The sequence below is a fragment of the Anabrus simplex genome, chromosome 5 (assembly GCF_040414725.1).
Source record: "Anabrus simplex isolate iqAnaSimp1 chromosome 5, ASM4041472v1, whole genome shotgun sequence".
Taxonomy (NCBI): domain Eukaryota; kingdom Metazoa; phylum Arthropoda; class Insecta; order Orthoptera; family Tettigoniidae; genus Anabrus; species Anabrus simplex.
This window is the reverse complement of record NC_090269.1, coordinates 331,586,402-331,601,721: the sequence shown is the minus strand read 5'-3', so window position 1 is coordinate 331,601,721 and position 15,320 is coordinate 331,586,402. Positions and strand designations below refer to the sequence as shown.

Genomic DNA, 15,320 nt, shown 5'->3' with positions numbered 1-15,320 from the left:
ATTCTACTGAAGTCTTCGTTTAGTAGGGTACATGGCTTTTTTGCAATTGGCTGTATGTCGCACCGACACAGATAGGTCTTATGGCAATGAAGGGATAGGAAAGGCCTAGTTTTGGGAAGGAAGTGGCCGTGGCCTTAATTAAGGTAGAACCCCAGCATTTGCCTGGTGTGAAAATGGTAAACCACGGAAAAACATCTTCAGGGCTGCCGACAGTGGGGTTCAAACCCACTATCTCCTGGATGCAAGCTCAGAGCCGCACGCTCCTAACCGCATGGCCAACTCACCCGGTGATACATGTCTCTAAACCGTACGGGAGGTTTGGTATGAAGTAAGTGTAGTGCATGATTGTTTTTGCTTTTTGTGATATTTTGCAGTCCCAGAGAAGTTTCTGAGTTGACTGTAGAAGTTTGATGCTTTCTGTGTCCTGCAGAATATTTCATGTCTAACAGTGTTATCTTTTGAGATTGTACTTCCGAGGTACTTGAAGTGGAAAGCTGATCCGATTTTTACTTCTTCCAGAAATATATTTGAGCTCGTTTCTTCCCTGTTGATGGTCATTTCCACTGTTTTTCTCATCTTCAGTCCAAGACTTTTGAATGTATTGTTCCATTCATTAAGTTTCTTCTGAACTTCAGCTTCTGTCTCTCCCCATAAAAGCATATCATCAGCAAATACCAGGGCGTTTGGTTCACTGTCCATTTTCTTGATAGATTTTACAACCCTGTCCATTACTATTACAAACAGGAATGGAGACTGGGCACTTCCTTGTTGGACACCTCTCTTTGTTTCAAACCATTCTGATCATCCGTTGCCTATCTGGACACAGCTGTAGCACTTTAGGTATAGTATTCTGACTTTGTCAATTAAGTACTTTGGCACCTTTAGGTCTTCCAGACATTCCCATATTTTGTTTCAAGAAACACTATCATGTGCTTTTTCAATGTCCACAAATGCAATCACAAGATATCTTCCATATTCCCAGTACTTTTCTGTTAGCATTTTTACTGCAAAGATAAAATCCACAGTAATTCCTGAACCGATGTTGTTCTTCCTCAAGCAAAGGTTCCACTATCATCCTAAGTCTCATTTCTATGATCTTTCCAGCAGCTTCAACAGCTCAATGCCCCTGTTATTTCCACACTTCCATTGGTTGCCCTTTTTGAACAGTGGGATGATGACTCCTTTACTCCAATCTTTTGGGATTTTGTTTCTTTCCTAAATCACTGATAATGCTCTATATAGCCAATTCAAGCCTGGTATTCCAGCTGCATTTATCATGTTTGAGCTGTGATCATCAAAGCCTGGGGACTTCCAATTTTGCATGCTTTTTAGTGCTGTTTCTATCTCAAGCTATGTTAATGGGTATTTGTTGTTTTTGACTTCATCTACACTACAGTCATTGGTAGTGGTGTTGCCCCCATCTCCATTTAATAGCATGTTGAGTACTTCTTCATTTCATCCCTGATCCCTTCCTCTGTTTGTGAGCTACCATCATCCGTTTTCAGTGCAAGGATGTTTATATATTCATTTCTTTTACTGTTTACTATTTTGTATAGTCTTTGTCTATCCTTATAGTAAAGTCAACCCAGCACTTTTCCTTTTCTTCCTGGATCAGTCTTTTTACAGCCAGTTTCTTTTTCCGGTATTCCTGTGCTAGATAGGTCTAATTTTTTTTTCAGTATATTTCTATCTTTTACTGCTGTCTTCACTTGGTCATTCCACCAAGGTGTTTCCTTCTCTTTTGGTGTGGCACTTGTTTTCCTGCAAATTTCTGTGACTTCTTTTCCAAGGGTTTCTTTGAATGAGGACCATTCTTCTTTACTCCCCTTTCTCAGTTTTGGGTAATTTGGCTGTTATCCTCGCTTCATAGTTTCCTTTCTTTTCCATGTCCTTCAACAGCCATGTCTTAATCTTTGGCATTTTCTTTTATCAATCAATCACTACTGATCTGCATTTAGGCCAGTCGCCCAGGTGGCATATTCCCTATCTGTTCTTTTCCTAGCCTTTTCTTAAATGATTGCAAAGAAATTGGAAATTTATTGAACATCTCCCTTGGTAAGTTATTCCAATCCCTAACTCCCCTTCCTATAAACGAATATTTGTCCTAATTTGTCCTCTTGAATTCAAACTTTATCTTCATATTGTGATCTTTCTTACTTTTTAAGACACCATCCAAACTTATTCGTCTACTGATGTCCTCCCACGCCATCTCTCAACTGACAGCTCGGAACATACCACTTAATACCAATATAAATGGTCCGTTATTGGACATTATAAATTTTCTAGCTAACTCATTCCTGGTTGCCAGCGTTTCGCCCTCATGTGCTAGGTTGGGCTCATCAGTTGGTACCTAGCACACCTACCAAGACGCTGGCTAGTGCATACCGTGGAGGCCACTGTGTAGGCTACTTGGAGCCACCGGCAGTGCCAATGCACTATGAGAGACTTTGTCTCACCACCAAAAATTTACGCCTGCTTGGCCATCATCATCTGCAGGCATCAATTTTTGGTGGTGAGACAAAGTCTCTCATAGTGCATTGGCACTGCCGGTGGCTCCAAGTAGCCTACACAGTAGCCTCCACAGTATGCACTAGCCAGCGTCTTGGTAGGTGTGCTAGGTACCAACTGATGAGCCCAACCTAGCACATGAGGGCAAAATGCTGGCAACCAGGAATGAGTTAGCTGGAAAATTTATAATGTCCAATAACGGACCATTTATATTGGTATTATAAATTTACTTATTCGGGACAAATATTTCAGATTCCCTATGGGAATCAACATCTATATCAACATACCACTTAGTCGAGCAGCTCGTCTCCTTTCTCCCAAGTCTTCCCAGCCCAAACTTTGCAACATTTTTGTAACGCTACCCTTTTGTCGGAAATTGCCCAGAACAAATTGAGCTGCTTTTCTTTGGATTTTTTCCAGTTCCTGAATCAAGTAATCCTGGTAAGGGTCCCATACACTGGAACCATACTCTAGCTGGGGTCTCACTAGAGACAAATATGCTCTCTCCTTTACATCCTTACTACAACCCCTAAATACTCTCATAACCATGTGCAGAGATCTGTACCCTTTATTTACAATCATATTTATGTGATTACCCCAATGAAGATCTTTCCTTATATTAATACTATGTATTTACGATGATCCCCAAAGGGAACTTTCACCCCATCAACGCAGTAATTAAAACTGAGGGGATTTTTCCTGTTTGTGAAACTCACAACCTGACTTTTATCCCCATTTATCATCATACCATTGCCTACTGTCCATCTCATAACATTATCGAGGTCATTTTGCAGTTACTCACAATCTTGTAACTTATTTATTACTCTGTACAGAATAACATCATCTGCGAAAAGCCTTATCTCTGATTCCACTTCTTTACACATATCATTGATATATATAAGAAAACATAAAGGTCCAATAATACTGCCTTGAGGAATTCCCCTCTTAATTTTTACAGGGACAGATAAAGCTTCACCTACTCTAATTCTCTGAGTTCTGTTTTCTAGAAACAGAGCCACCCATTCAGTCACTCTTTTTTCTAGTCCAATTGCACTCATTTTTGCCAGTAGTCTCCCATGATCTACCCTATCAAATGCCTTAGATAAGTCAATCGCAATACAGTCCATTTGACCTCCTGAATCCAGGATATCTGCTATATCTTGCTGGGATCCTATAAGTTGGGCTTCAGTGGAATAACCTTTCTTAAACCCAAACTGCCTTCTATCAAACCAGTTATTAATTTTGCAAACATGTCTAATATAATCAGAAAGAATGCTTTCCCAAAGCTTACATACAATGCATGTCAAACTGACTGGCCTGTAATTTTCAGCTTTATGTTTATCACCCTTTCCTTTGTATACAGGGGCTACTGTAGCAACTCTCCATTCATTTGGCAAAGTGCACAAAATTTTGTGCACATGGACACCTTTGAGGTCAGCAATTAATAGCCGATGGTCGCTATCTAGGCACTAGTTGGGTATGACTTTAACATCTGTAACATACTGACCCGCTTTTCTATCAGTGATGATAAAGTCGATCATAGTCTTGAGCTTTCAATCCCAGCTGTATCTCGTTATTTTATGACTCTCCCTCTTCTGATAACATGTGTTCTGTATGGTTGTTTCACATACAGAAATCAATCAGGTTCTCTCCTTCAGAGTTTCTGTTACCATAGCCATGGGGGCCAACAATGTTTTCACAGCCTAGTCTTTCTTTACCAACTTCGGCATTCGGATCACCCATAATGATTGTGTTCTCCTCTGTTATTTGTTCCTCAAGTTCGATAAGGAATTGCTCTTTCTCTTCGGTGGTACATCTTGTCTGCGGTGCATATACTTGCATTACCAGTACTTAGTCTCATCTGGATGATCCTATCACTCACATATTTGACATCTGTCTGTATGTCTATATCTTTATGAAGGAGGAAGCCAACTACATTTTTGGATTCATTATTGTTCCCCCTCCAATACAGCTCATATCCATTTCTCAAAGACTTCTTCCCATATCCTTTCGTTTTTGTCTCCCTCAACCCCAATATCTTGAGCTTATGCCTCTCCATAAGACCACAAGTTCTTTATATTTGTTGGTGATAAGCACTAGAAATACAAACATTCATCAGCCTTGGATGTCCTAACACACAGAAATGAAAATTAAGTTGAAAAAAAAAAAAGACAGAGAGAGAGAGAGAGAGAGAGAGAGAATGTTACAGTATAGTGGTCACAATCATGTAACATCCAGGAACAAGTAAAATTCACATTTGTTGTAGCATACTTTCATGTACTTGAAGCCATGTATTCATTTCTTTATGATGTCATCCAGTGTTCTTGCCCTAGCTACAATATCAGTCTTGGAAGAGCACCAGATGTTATTCATTGGTTGTATCAATGTGCCATATAATCAACATGCTGCTCACACATATCTGTTTATCATGGAACTGTCTATTGCCTAGTCATATTTTTGGCCTATCATTGGAGCAATTTAAGAAGCTGATGAGAAGAAACTTGAAGTGGTTCTCCCACCACTACACCAGCAGTGTCTCAGAAGAATGAAACCATTAGGAAAAATTAACACCATTCAGAAAATCTAAAGCTACTGCTAAGATTACTGAATCACCTCTGAGAAAAGTGATAACAGAAATGGGAAAAATTACATTTATTTCATCTTGTGCTGAGGAGGAAAGAGTCACAGGTGTTTCTGAACAAGAAAATGAAAACAAATTTGAATCTGTACTTTTCAGCAAGATAACATGATGGAAGAAAGTACAACTGCTGGTTCAAATCAAGTAATATATAGTGGAAATATTCAAAGACAGATTCAGAATCATCCCCACCATCTTACCAATTATTCTCATTTCGGTAATACCCTGTTATTTGGTAATTACCACAGTACTTCCTCTTTCTACACTTAATTATTTTAACCACTGCTGACTTTTTAGCAAAAAGTCAAGTGGTACTCTCTGAGATACGTAAAAGTATTCCACAGCAACATGAGTTAATAATATTTAATTTTATAATATTAATGTTAATAATATTGTACATATCAATATTCACAGCATGTTTGAAGAAAGCTGCGAGATTGGATGCCGTGATACCTACAAAGGACTACCAACTTACAACTGTATAAATACTCCAGTTGTAGACAAAATTAACAATTAATATTTACCATGTTGCTCATAGTGTCACTGTTATCTAAATTTCTCTCATTATAATAGGGGAGGACGAGGTTGAATCTACAGTATGGTAAATTCTGCAGTAACTGAAATGTAACTTAACTGCGGCTATTACCCAGCATGAGGGGAATGTTTGTTCGGCTTATTACATTCTCTAAACATCTTTTACCCTGATTGTAATAATTGTAAATGCTGTATAAAAATAACTAATATTGGCAAATATTATAAAATAAATAACAAATAAATAACAATACTATATCTTCATCTCGCTTTCTTCTCTCCCTCTCTCCCTTTCACCAGCTCGTCACTCACATTCTTGACTATTCCTAGAAAATGTTTGCAATGATGCATATACACTCTGAAAACTAATACTTCAAAACCTTTGTTTATAAAAATTGCTGTGATTGCTAGGTAGTTCTGTGTATTCCTAGATGCCCAAGGATCTGTAATTAAACAGACACTTGGTCCCAAAATTATAAAATATGTTGATAAAAGAGTGTCATATACACTTCCGATATTGCAGGGATGAGATATGGAAACAGTCCTTCTATCAGGCAAGACATAATGAACTCGACAGGGGCATGATCTAAGGACCTTTGGCTAATACTGACCTTCCAAATTACCAACGCAATGCTATCTGAGAAAAGGGACATCGAAATTAATCAACATCCGCATCAGTACGATATATAAATTGAGTACAGGATTTCTTTGTTTGTGACCTATTGCGCAATATTGCCTTTTGTGTAGCTGGAACTCGCGGCAGAAGCCAAGCCTACCTACACTCAGGAGGGGTTATGAATGGGGATTTCCCATGACATCACTCGAGAGAAGACATCCCTTTCTCACGACAGAGAGAATGAGGGGGAACAGATTTTTCCGAAGCGGAATACCAGAGCCATCTTTATTTCGGACTAGCCAACTTAATTCTCTACGAGATAAAATTTGTTCAAATCTGAATTCTGGAGTCGTTCTTCACTTTAAAAGAGACAACTATGATTGAGCCATTTATTTAGAGTCTCTAATGTCATATTACATGCTAACTTTTCATACAAGAAAGAATACGGCCTCAGTTATGAGTGGAAAGTTACCAAGGGCCATCTGGTTATCGTCACCGTTCACCCTTCAGACGGGAGTTCACCAGAGCAGAGAGGGGGAAGCTGGACAGACTTTAATTAATTAAAGGAAATCTAATGAAGGATAATTGGGCGGTTATGTCTCGATCACATCAGACGGTTGCTGGTCACCCGATCGTCGTACTATTACACGTCAAATATGCCATGAATAGGCCATATGCAGATTAGGGGTGGGAGACATGATCCCTTTGTATAAACCACTGCCTAGGGCGCAGTCTCTCACTCGGGATTTTCAGCTTGGTGAGGGTTGAGCTATATTCGCTACGCTTGCACTAGTTCTTTGTTCTAGTGACTTAAACTTAAATTTTCAAGTGAAGTCAAATAATTCATCTTAAAAAAATGAACAAAGTTATTCTCCGTGACATCTACATGAATATTTAATGAGCAGTGTCGTATCGCGAACTTACAGTGCAGAACGTAATAACATTATTATTATTATTATTATTATTATTATTATTATTATTACTGTAGCACGGCAATGCCAACGAGCAACAAAGGCTAAAGTAGCTGCGATAGACGGAATTCGGTACTGAACCACGAGGGACGGCATAGCATTCAAAGTAGTGCTCGAACGTTCATGTTGAATGCTGATTAATTGAAGTGTAAAATTTAAATAGTGACATATCTGTGCACAGGAGTACTACCAGTGGTTTCATCAGTGAGGAACAATAGACCTCAAGCCTGAAGCGGTGGTGGAGCTGCAACTGATTACCGTGGTATCCATGGAGCGGGAATAAACCCAGGATGGATCTCCTGACCTGACAAAGATGTCGTCATCGTGATAGAGATGAGTATTAATCTTAATATGTGGCATGTCTAGAAGGGATGGGAAAGGTTTATCATAAGCTGACGCTATAAAAGGTTAAAGATGTAGTCTAGTGGAATATAAAGTGCCGAAATGGGCATGTAGTTGTTAATTCTTAGTTTATAAAGTCGGCGACAGGTCTGAGTGATTGATTGTAAATAATTTAGGGAATATAATACATTAGTTCTGCATGTGGTAGAGATTTATTCAGTTATTTTATCTTGAGAGATTTTTGTTTGATTATTTGCGTCAGAAGACCAGTAATAATGAGTTTAGGGAATTGCAGTTAGAGTGTAATTATTCTAATTTGATAAGTGCATGACAGGTAAAAAATGGTAAGTACTATATTGTGTGAAGTCACGGAGCTACAAGAATCGCCGGCAGAACTGATACCCCAAGGCCTCCCCTGAAATATTTAGATAGAGAGCGTTATAATTTAAATTGATTATTTGATTAAATTTGTCAGGATTTAATTACAATTTGAGTGTGAGATAAATATCGCGTGAATATTGAGTTGATTGTTGTATTGCCGTGTGACGATGAAGTAACGAAGTGCTAACCATCAATTAATTAGAAGTTATGAATTAGGTGTTAATTGCCGTTTGAGTACATAATTGTATTGTAACTGCAAAGTAGATTCAGCACGAAAGACCGGTATGATTTAACACGTCATCACACGCTCCCGCGGCAGTTTGCCGCGTTTGAACAATAATCCTAATATCTTCCTTTGTTGTCTCCAAGAATGGGCGGGCAGTCAGATATTCCTCCCCCCACATCTATGGATAACGACCGTAGCCTAATCCAGTTCGTCGCTGTCTCCTCTCTACGTCAGTTCACATTTCTGTTGGTGGTGTTACGTTGTGTGAGCAGATTGCCAACGTGCGTGCTGTCGCGTACAAACATTAGTGAGCATATTGCTAACGGGCGAGTTCTCGCGTATATTTAATATGATACAGTTGCAATATTTCTGTTTTATTGTTCGCGCCATTACCTGGAAATGGATCCGTACGACGTACAACAAGCTAAAGTGAGAGATTTAGTGGACAGTGTTCCAGAATGTCATTCAAGTAAATTAGGTGAAGATACTTCTGGTTATAGTGACGTTGATGAAACAGATATTTTAGAGCATGTTAATAGTGACTCAGAAGAGAGTGTTGCAGAAGAAATAATACAACCGTGTGAGCTTGGTAACGAACACCACACCCCACCGCCCAACGAAGAGGCACTGAACCTTTCAGTAGGCCCTCAGCAAGAACCTGAACGTCATGAGCCTGTTCTTAAAGTGAGACAGCTACAACCACATGAGAGGCCCCTGCAACCAGGTCAATATGCTATGTGTGGTATCTGCCCTAGAAGGAAAAATAGCAGAACAATGGTTATTTGTTGCGCATGTGACATTCCCATCTGCCGAGAACATACAGTGCCAACGTGTTCGAGATGCTCAACCCAACAGGAGGATCCAGCTGAAAATGACTAGACTGGCTGATTGTTGGACAGAAGTAATATGCTTACGATGTTTCTTAAATCAATCATATTTGTTTATATTTCATATTTTACTAATTCAACTGGACTTGTGTTAATGCAACTTATGTGAAAATGCCTAAAATATAGTATGCGGCAATTTGCTAACGGGGCGTGCTTTGATGTCAGGTCACAGCCTTGGAATTGCGGCAGTTTGCTAACATAGCGTGTTCTCGTGTTGTAAAATATTTTAAATTACTAATAATGATTTACAATCCTAAATATGATGTTTTGGTAAGTAAATTCTCTTTCTTACAATGTTGTTAACGTTTGAGGATTGGTTTCTTCGTTTCAAAATCAGAGCAACAATATATAACATGTGTGAGCAAATTGCCGTGGGGCGTGCTGTCATGTAAAAATAAGGGGGCGTGTGATGACGTGTTAAGCACCAGGTAAGTCTTGTTGAATGACAGTCTAAGGATGAAAATAATAATAATAATAATAATAATAATAATAATAATAATAATAGTCACACAAATATTAGCATTGTAATACCGGTGTCGCGTTGTAAAAGTGACGTGATACTGTTGAGAAAATGTGTGTTGAATTCAAGGTGATTTGCGCAAGTTATGAGGAATGAGCTCTTAGATTATTTTGTGGATGTACTTCAGTGTGAAGTGTTTTTGTTTCCTTTTAAAAGGGAATGTTACGCCTGTTTGTAGGGCTATCGACCCCCGGGGTGAGGGACGTGGCCGTTCGACCTTTCTCCCAGTTGTGCTTTTTTTTTTGTGCGAGTGTCCCGTAACTGAGGAAAGAGGGACATTAAGTCAAAGGGAAGTTGGCCTGTCTCAACGGCTAAATATGTGATTTATTCAATACGCCAGAGTAGTGTATTTATTAACAAGTGACCCGGCTGATAATGCTAATGTTTGCCAGCGAATCATTGTTAATTGTTTGAATATAATATAGATAGGGATTACAGGACTACGTCTTCATCGCAAGGGGTTGTCAGTTCAATGCTCAACATAGGCATTGGAAGCCTACAGTGCCAAAAAGAAGATTGGAGTGCCTCATGTATTTGCTGCATATCATGTATGATTTTTGTGTGTTCTATGTGTCATGCTTTGATTGTAAATAGGGTCGGCGATGGTTCTGTCCATTGGCCCGGCAATGTCTATACTAGCGAGGGTTGGTTCGAACCCAGGAGTCGTTTCATATTTGTGTGTTTTTCTTTTACGTCATTTCATTGGGAAATCTAGGTTTTCATTAGAGTAGGGATCACTCAGACATGTTGTTGTGTGCATGTTAGTTTTATGTGTTAGTGATATGATATAGCCTCAGTGTTATGGTAAAATTTTCCATTCACGTCATGTCACGATATATCGCTTCGCGATAAACTCACTCATTTCTATCACGCATAACGGACAGACGTCCACAGAATAATTCACAACACCACTTATAAACATTAATGTAGTTCATCAGTGTATCTTAATGCGCCATTCTCATTACCATCAAGGTTAAATAAACCGATCTTGTTAGCTAAAATTTAATCCGAATGTGTTCTCATTTTAGTAAGGTATGACCCATATTTCCTACCCAGTATGCCTATAAGGATTACTTTAATTCAGAGCCTATTTATTTATAATTTCTCAGACCCGTGTGCGACCCTGTAGATCTCATGCCAGTGCCTTTTTAGGGTAGGGGCGGGTGCAATAAGCAGAGTTTAATGCAGTAATAATTTCTTTCTTCCTTTCTTTCTTTTTATGTATTTTTACGTCTCACCAACAAAGACTGATATTATGATAACAATGGGATAGGATAGGACAGGACTAGGACGGAAGCAACCGTGGCCTCAACTAAGGAACAGTCCTAGCATTTGCTTGGGAAACTACCGAAAACCATCTTCAGGGCTGCTGACAGTGGGGTTAGTTCACCGTGACCCGAAATGTGTAGCCAACTCGCTCAGAAAATCCAGTATAAAAAATCTCCAAAATCTTTGTCTTCCGCCTTAGCAAGAAGGTTGGGAATGTGCGGTAAATAACTGTGTAAGTGGCTTGTCTAGCATTTTTTTCTCTGTATCACTCCTTTACCTTTGTATTTTTAAAAATTATGATCACAGCAAGTTGCAGTCGATGATGTAGTTTCAGGAGGGACAGATACACATGATGGCTCTTGTGATGGCTTTTCATGTCCTGATACTTTAGTACCATGTATATTAATGAGAACTACATGAACTGGTTGAATTTTTAAAATTGTAATATTATTATCATTTGGTATCTTCTTACGAGTTTCTAAGAAACTATTTCCCAATTATTGAATTTTTGTCCACTTAAATCGTATCAGATCTTTTGCTCATTGTCCACAACACAAGAAACAAGATTCAAAGTGGGAAGACCACACGTAACAGTTTCAAGGAACTACGCTTGTGTATGTATTACAAACAGTAAGCCTAATACTGAGCACTTCGAATAACTAAGTAACCGGCCAGCAAGTAGCAGGGTACGAATATCAGCACTGCCTCTAAACTGTTACAAAATTACTGCTCGCGTCTGCGCAGGAGGTTTAAAGTTTGTGATCCTGCACAGGAGGCACGCTTAAAGCAAGCTGCTATGCTTCCCAACATCCGTTAGCCAATCAGAAACTTCCTACCCCTCCCTTTGTTTCGCTCAGGCAGTTACTTTTGTATTTCGGTCTCGGGCAGATCATAATATTTCTGGAACAGCTTACTCTGATGGAATAGGATACATTATCATGTTACGATATGTAACTCCCATCTCTAGCAAATACAACTATATGTGTTTACAGAAATGTATGCAAATTTGGCATGATAAGCAATATAATTTTCTAACTAAAATACACAATATGTCTACAACTTTCTCCTTGAAGTTGACCATGTCCATAACAAGTTATTGCTCAACAGACAACATTGCCAAAACTGTCCAATTGTCTGTCTTTCCCCATCCACACTCTTTAATGCTGCGAAACACCTTTCAGCTTCACTAATTATCATAGGTTTTGCACAGTTATTTATGGTCTTGCCAGAGTTACTTTATGTTACTGGCGTGTGTATCCTGTCCAGGTGCATTCGGCTTAGCACAACATTAACACAAACATTTCCTCCCCTGCAAGTACCTCATCCATCCTCATCCACAGTCCATTGCAAATGTTGGAAATGCCGTCAGTATATCATACTATATTTGCTATGCAAGAAACCTCATTGGTGGCTTCCTGACAAATAGCGGCAGTTTTAAATTCCCAGAAATTATTTTTGACTGTTTCCATAATAATTTCTGCATAAAAAAATCAAATTTCTTAGGCTGAGCATATGTGATCATGTCACAAGCTGCTACCAGTGTTTTAGATACTTTTGTAGGAGGTTCAGTTAAAATTGAAAATACACCTTCCACAGTTGTTAATGCAAGCATTTATCATGTACTTTAAGAGTTATACATTAACGTGCTCACATTTTGTTTGTACTTTATGTTTCAGTTTTGTAGATGTGCAGAACTGATAAAATATATCAAAACTTTGATTGTTAAGTAGAAAACTGCTTTGTTAAACTTGAAGAATCTGTTCCAAATTTCTTTTGCTTTCTTATGAATTGTAAGTTTTGACTTCTTCACATTGGTATCTAAGAGCAGATTCAACTAGAGCTTGGTACATAGTTATGCATCTTTTATCATTAATGTAAAATTTGAGATTATAGAAAGTGTCTATAGACTCTTAGATTTCTATTATATTTATAGTATGCTAATTCATGTTAAAAAGTTCTATAATTAGTAGTCCAAGATTTTAAGAGCGTGTGTTTTTTATGTACTTATTACAAATAAGTCATCAGGAATATTTTGGTGAAGACTTGTCACACTGTGATAAACGGGAGCAGTTTGTAAATTCAAGATAGAGGTTGCATTACTGGAATGTACATTATTTTATTTATTTATTTATTTATTTATTTACTTATTTATTTATTTATTTATTGTGTTTCTGTTGGATACAAATCCAATAATTAGAAACTCATACAAATGATGTATACACGTTTTAGAATTCAAATGATACCACACTACATAATTACACTTACAGTATTATACTTACAACTATATGAATAATTTACATTTGTGGTAGTAACATTAAGCTTACAGTCTGATATAAATAATATTAGTGATTGGTGCAAAAAGTGGCATTTACCCCTAAATATTTCAAAGTGCAGTGCAATATCCTTCACAAGCAAATCGCAAGTCAGTGTATTCAATTATCATATAAAAGATTGAGAAGTGAAGTGTGTTAATAAAATTAACGACCTTGGTGTTATTTCTAGTAATCATAATGGTCTATCTTTCAATGAGCATTTGTTAAATATCGTTAACAAGGCATTTAAAATGTTAGGTTTCCTCAAAAAAAATTGCAAGGGTTTTAAATCTGTTGTCCCTTTGAAAACCCTGTATTTCTCACTTATACGATCTAGTCTAGGGTACTGCTCTGAAGTGCGGATCCCCTCACAGCAATACTTAGTTAATGCCTTAGAGCGAGTACAGATCAGATTCTCAAAATGGATCAGTAAAGAGTGTTTGAGTATCAAGCTGTCATTGATAGATTATGACTTATTTTGTACAAACATGTGTATTGAGTCTCTTAGAACTAGGCGCAGGTATGTCAACGCACATTTCATACACAAATGTATCGGTAATTTTCTTGACTGTCCCAATTTAATCCGGTTGCTACCAATTCATATTCCTTCCCGCAACACCTGACAGGCTGTCACCTTTCAATTATCCAGGTGCAGTACAGAATCACAAAAACTCTTGGTTTATGCAGGCCCTAAAATCCCTGAACAAAATTAACGGGATGGTGGATATATTTCACTCATCAGCTAGTGAAATTCGCAGACATCTTATGGATGCTTCATAGACAGTGTGTTGTTCCTTGTAACTTGTTCTGTGCATTTGGTAACTGAGAGTTATACTTCCTTCGGTCATTGCAAATGTTAAACACTTTTCTGTTTTCATGTTTTCTTTTCTTCCTTATGTGTTTTGTAAATATGTATATATTGCTTAGTTATAATTAGTAGTACAGTAGTAGTAGTAAGTGCTGTTAATATTGTTATTATTTGAATGTATTATTATTTATTTACATATTTTACACCCACATTGGAGCACTTAAATCAATACATTTGAGTTAATTTCTTCTTTTTCTTCTCCCAGAACTTTCTCATCCTCTCCGACCTGGAAGCCTTTTGTGTGTCCGATATAGTAGATTGTTTCCGTTCAACTGTTTTTAGTTTGAGACTAATGCTTTTGTTCTTCAAAATCTTCTTCTTTTTTCTGTCTTTGATTTGTTGCCGAGTTATACCCAATTCTTCCAAATCATCCTGAACTTCTTTGAACCAATTATTATTGATTTTATTTTTCAAAAAGTAATCAAATAGTTGTTTCAATATCCTGGTGTCTGGTAATCTTAATATGTAACAGAAAAAGGAAATTCTTCTTTTACGCATTGTAGATATTATTGATTCACATTCACGACAGACAATGTTGTTAGGCAACAATCTCCACTGTCCATCAACTTGGTGTTTTTTATTAATAATTGCTCTAAGAATTCTTCTATCAGTTTTCTGTAATTTGTCTGTTGTAGATTTTACATTTAATTTGAATAAAGTTTCACTAGCATACGTTACCTCTGGTTTAACTATGGAATTATAGTGTTTCAGCTTAGCGTTTATCGAAAGAGATTTTTTTTTATAGGCTGGCCAGGTAAGTCTTTGTGCTTGTTTAAATTTAGTTGTTCTGTGTTCTATTGCTTCTTTTTCATTTGTGTTCCATGTTATTATTTCCCCAAGATATTTGAATTTCTGAACAATTTTAATCTCTTTATTACTGTTCAGTTGAATAACTGGTAAATCAACTTTAAAAGTTGGCATCATTTCTGTTTTTTCAAATGAAATTTGTAATCCCATTTTTTTGGCTATAATTTCTAGCTGTTCAATTTGAAATTTAGCCTCTTCTATTGTATTTGCAAGTAATGCTAAATCGTCCGCAAAAGCAAGGCAGTTGAGTTTAATACTTCTACCGATCTTGATAGTTGGTTGGTATTTCTTGTTCCATTCACGCATAACCTTCTCCAATGCACAATTAAATAACAATGGTGAAAGTCCATCTCCTTGTCGAAGTCCAGTTCTTATAGTGAATGATTCTGATAATTCACCTCTAAATTTATCTTTTGTCTTTGTATTTTTAAAAGTCATACTAAT

At 37.5% G+C, this 15,320-nt stretch overlaps 1 protein-coding gene across 2 annotated transcripts in view; it reads right to left on the bottom strand.

Annotated features, from left to right (window-relative positions):
- Irbp (Inverted repeat-binding protein) overlaps positions 1–15,320 on the bottom strand; it is a 178,088-nt gene that overhangs the window by 61,842 nt on the left and 100,926 nt on the right. The window lies entirely within an intron of this gene.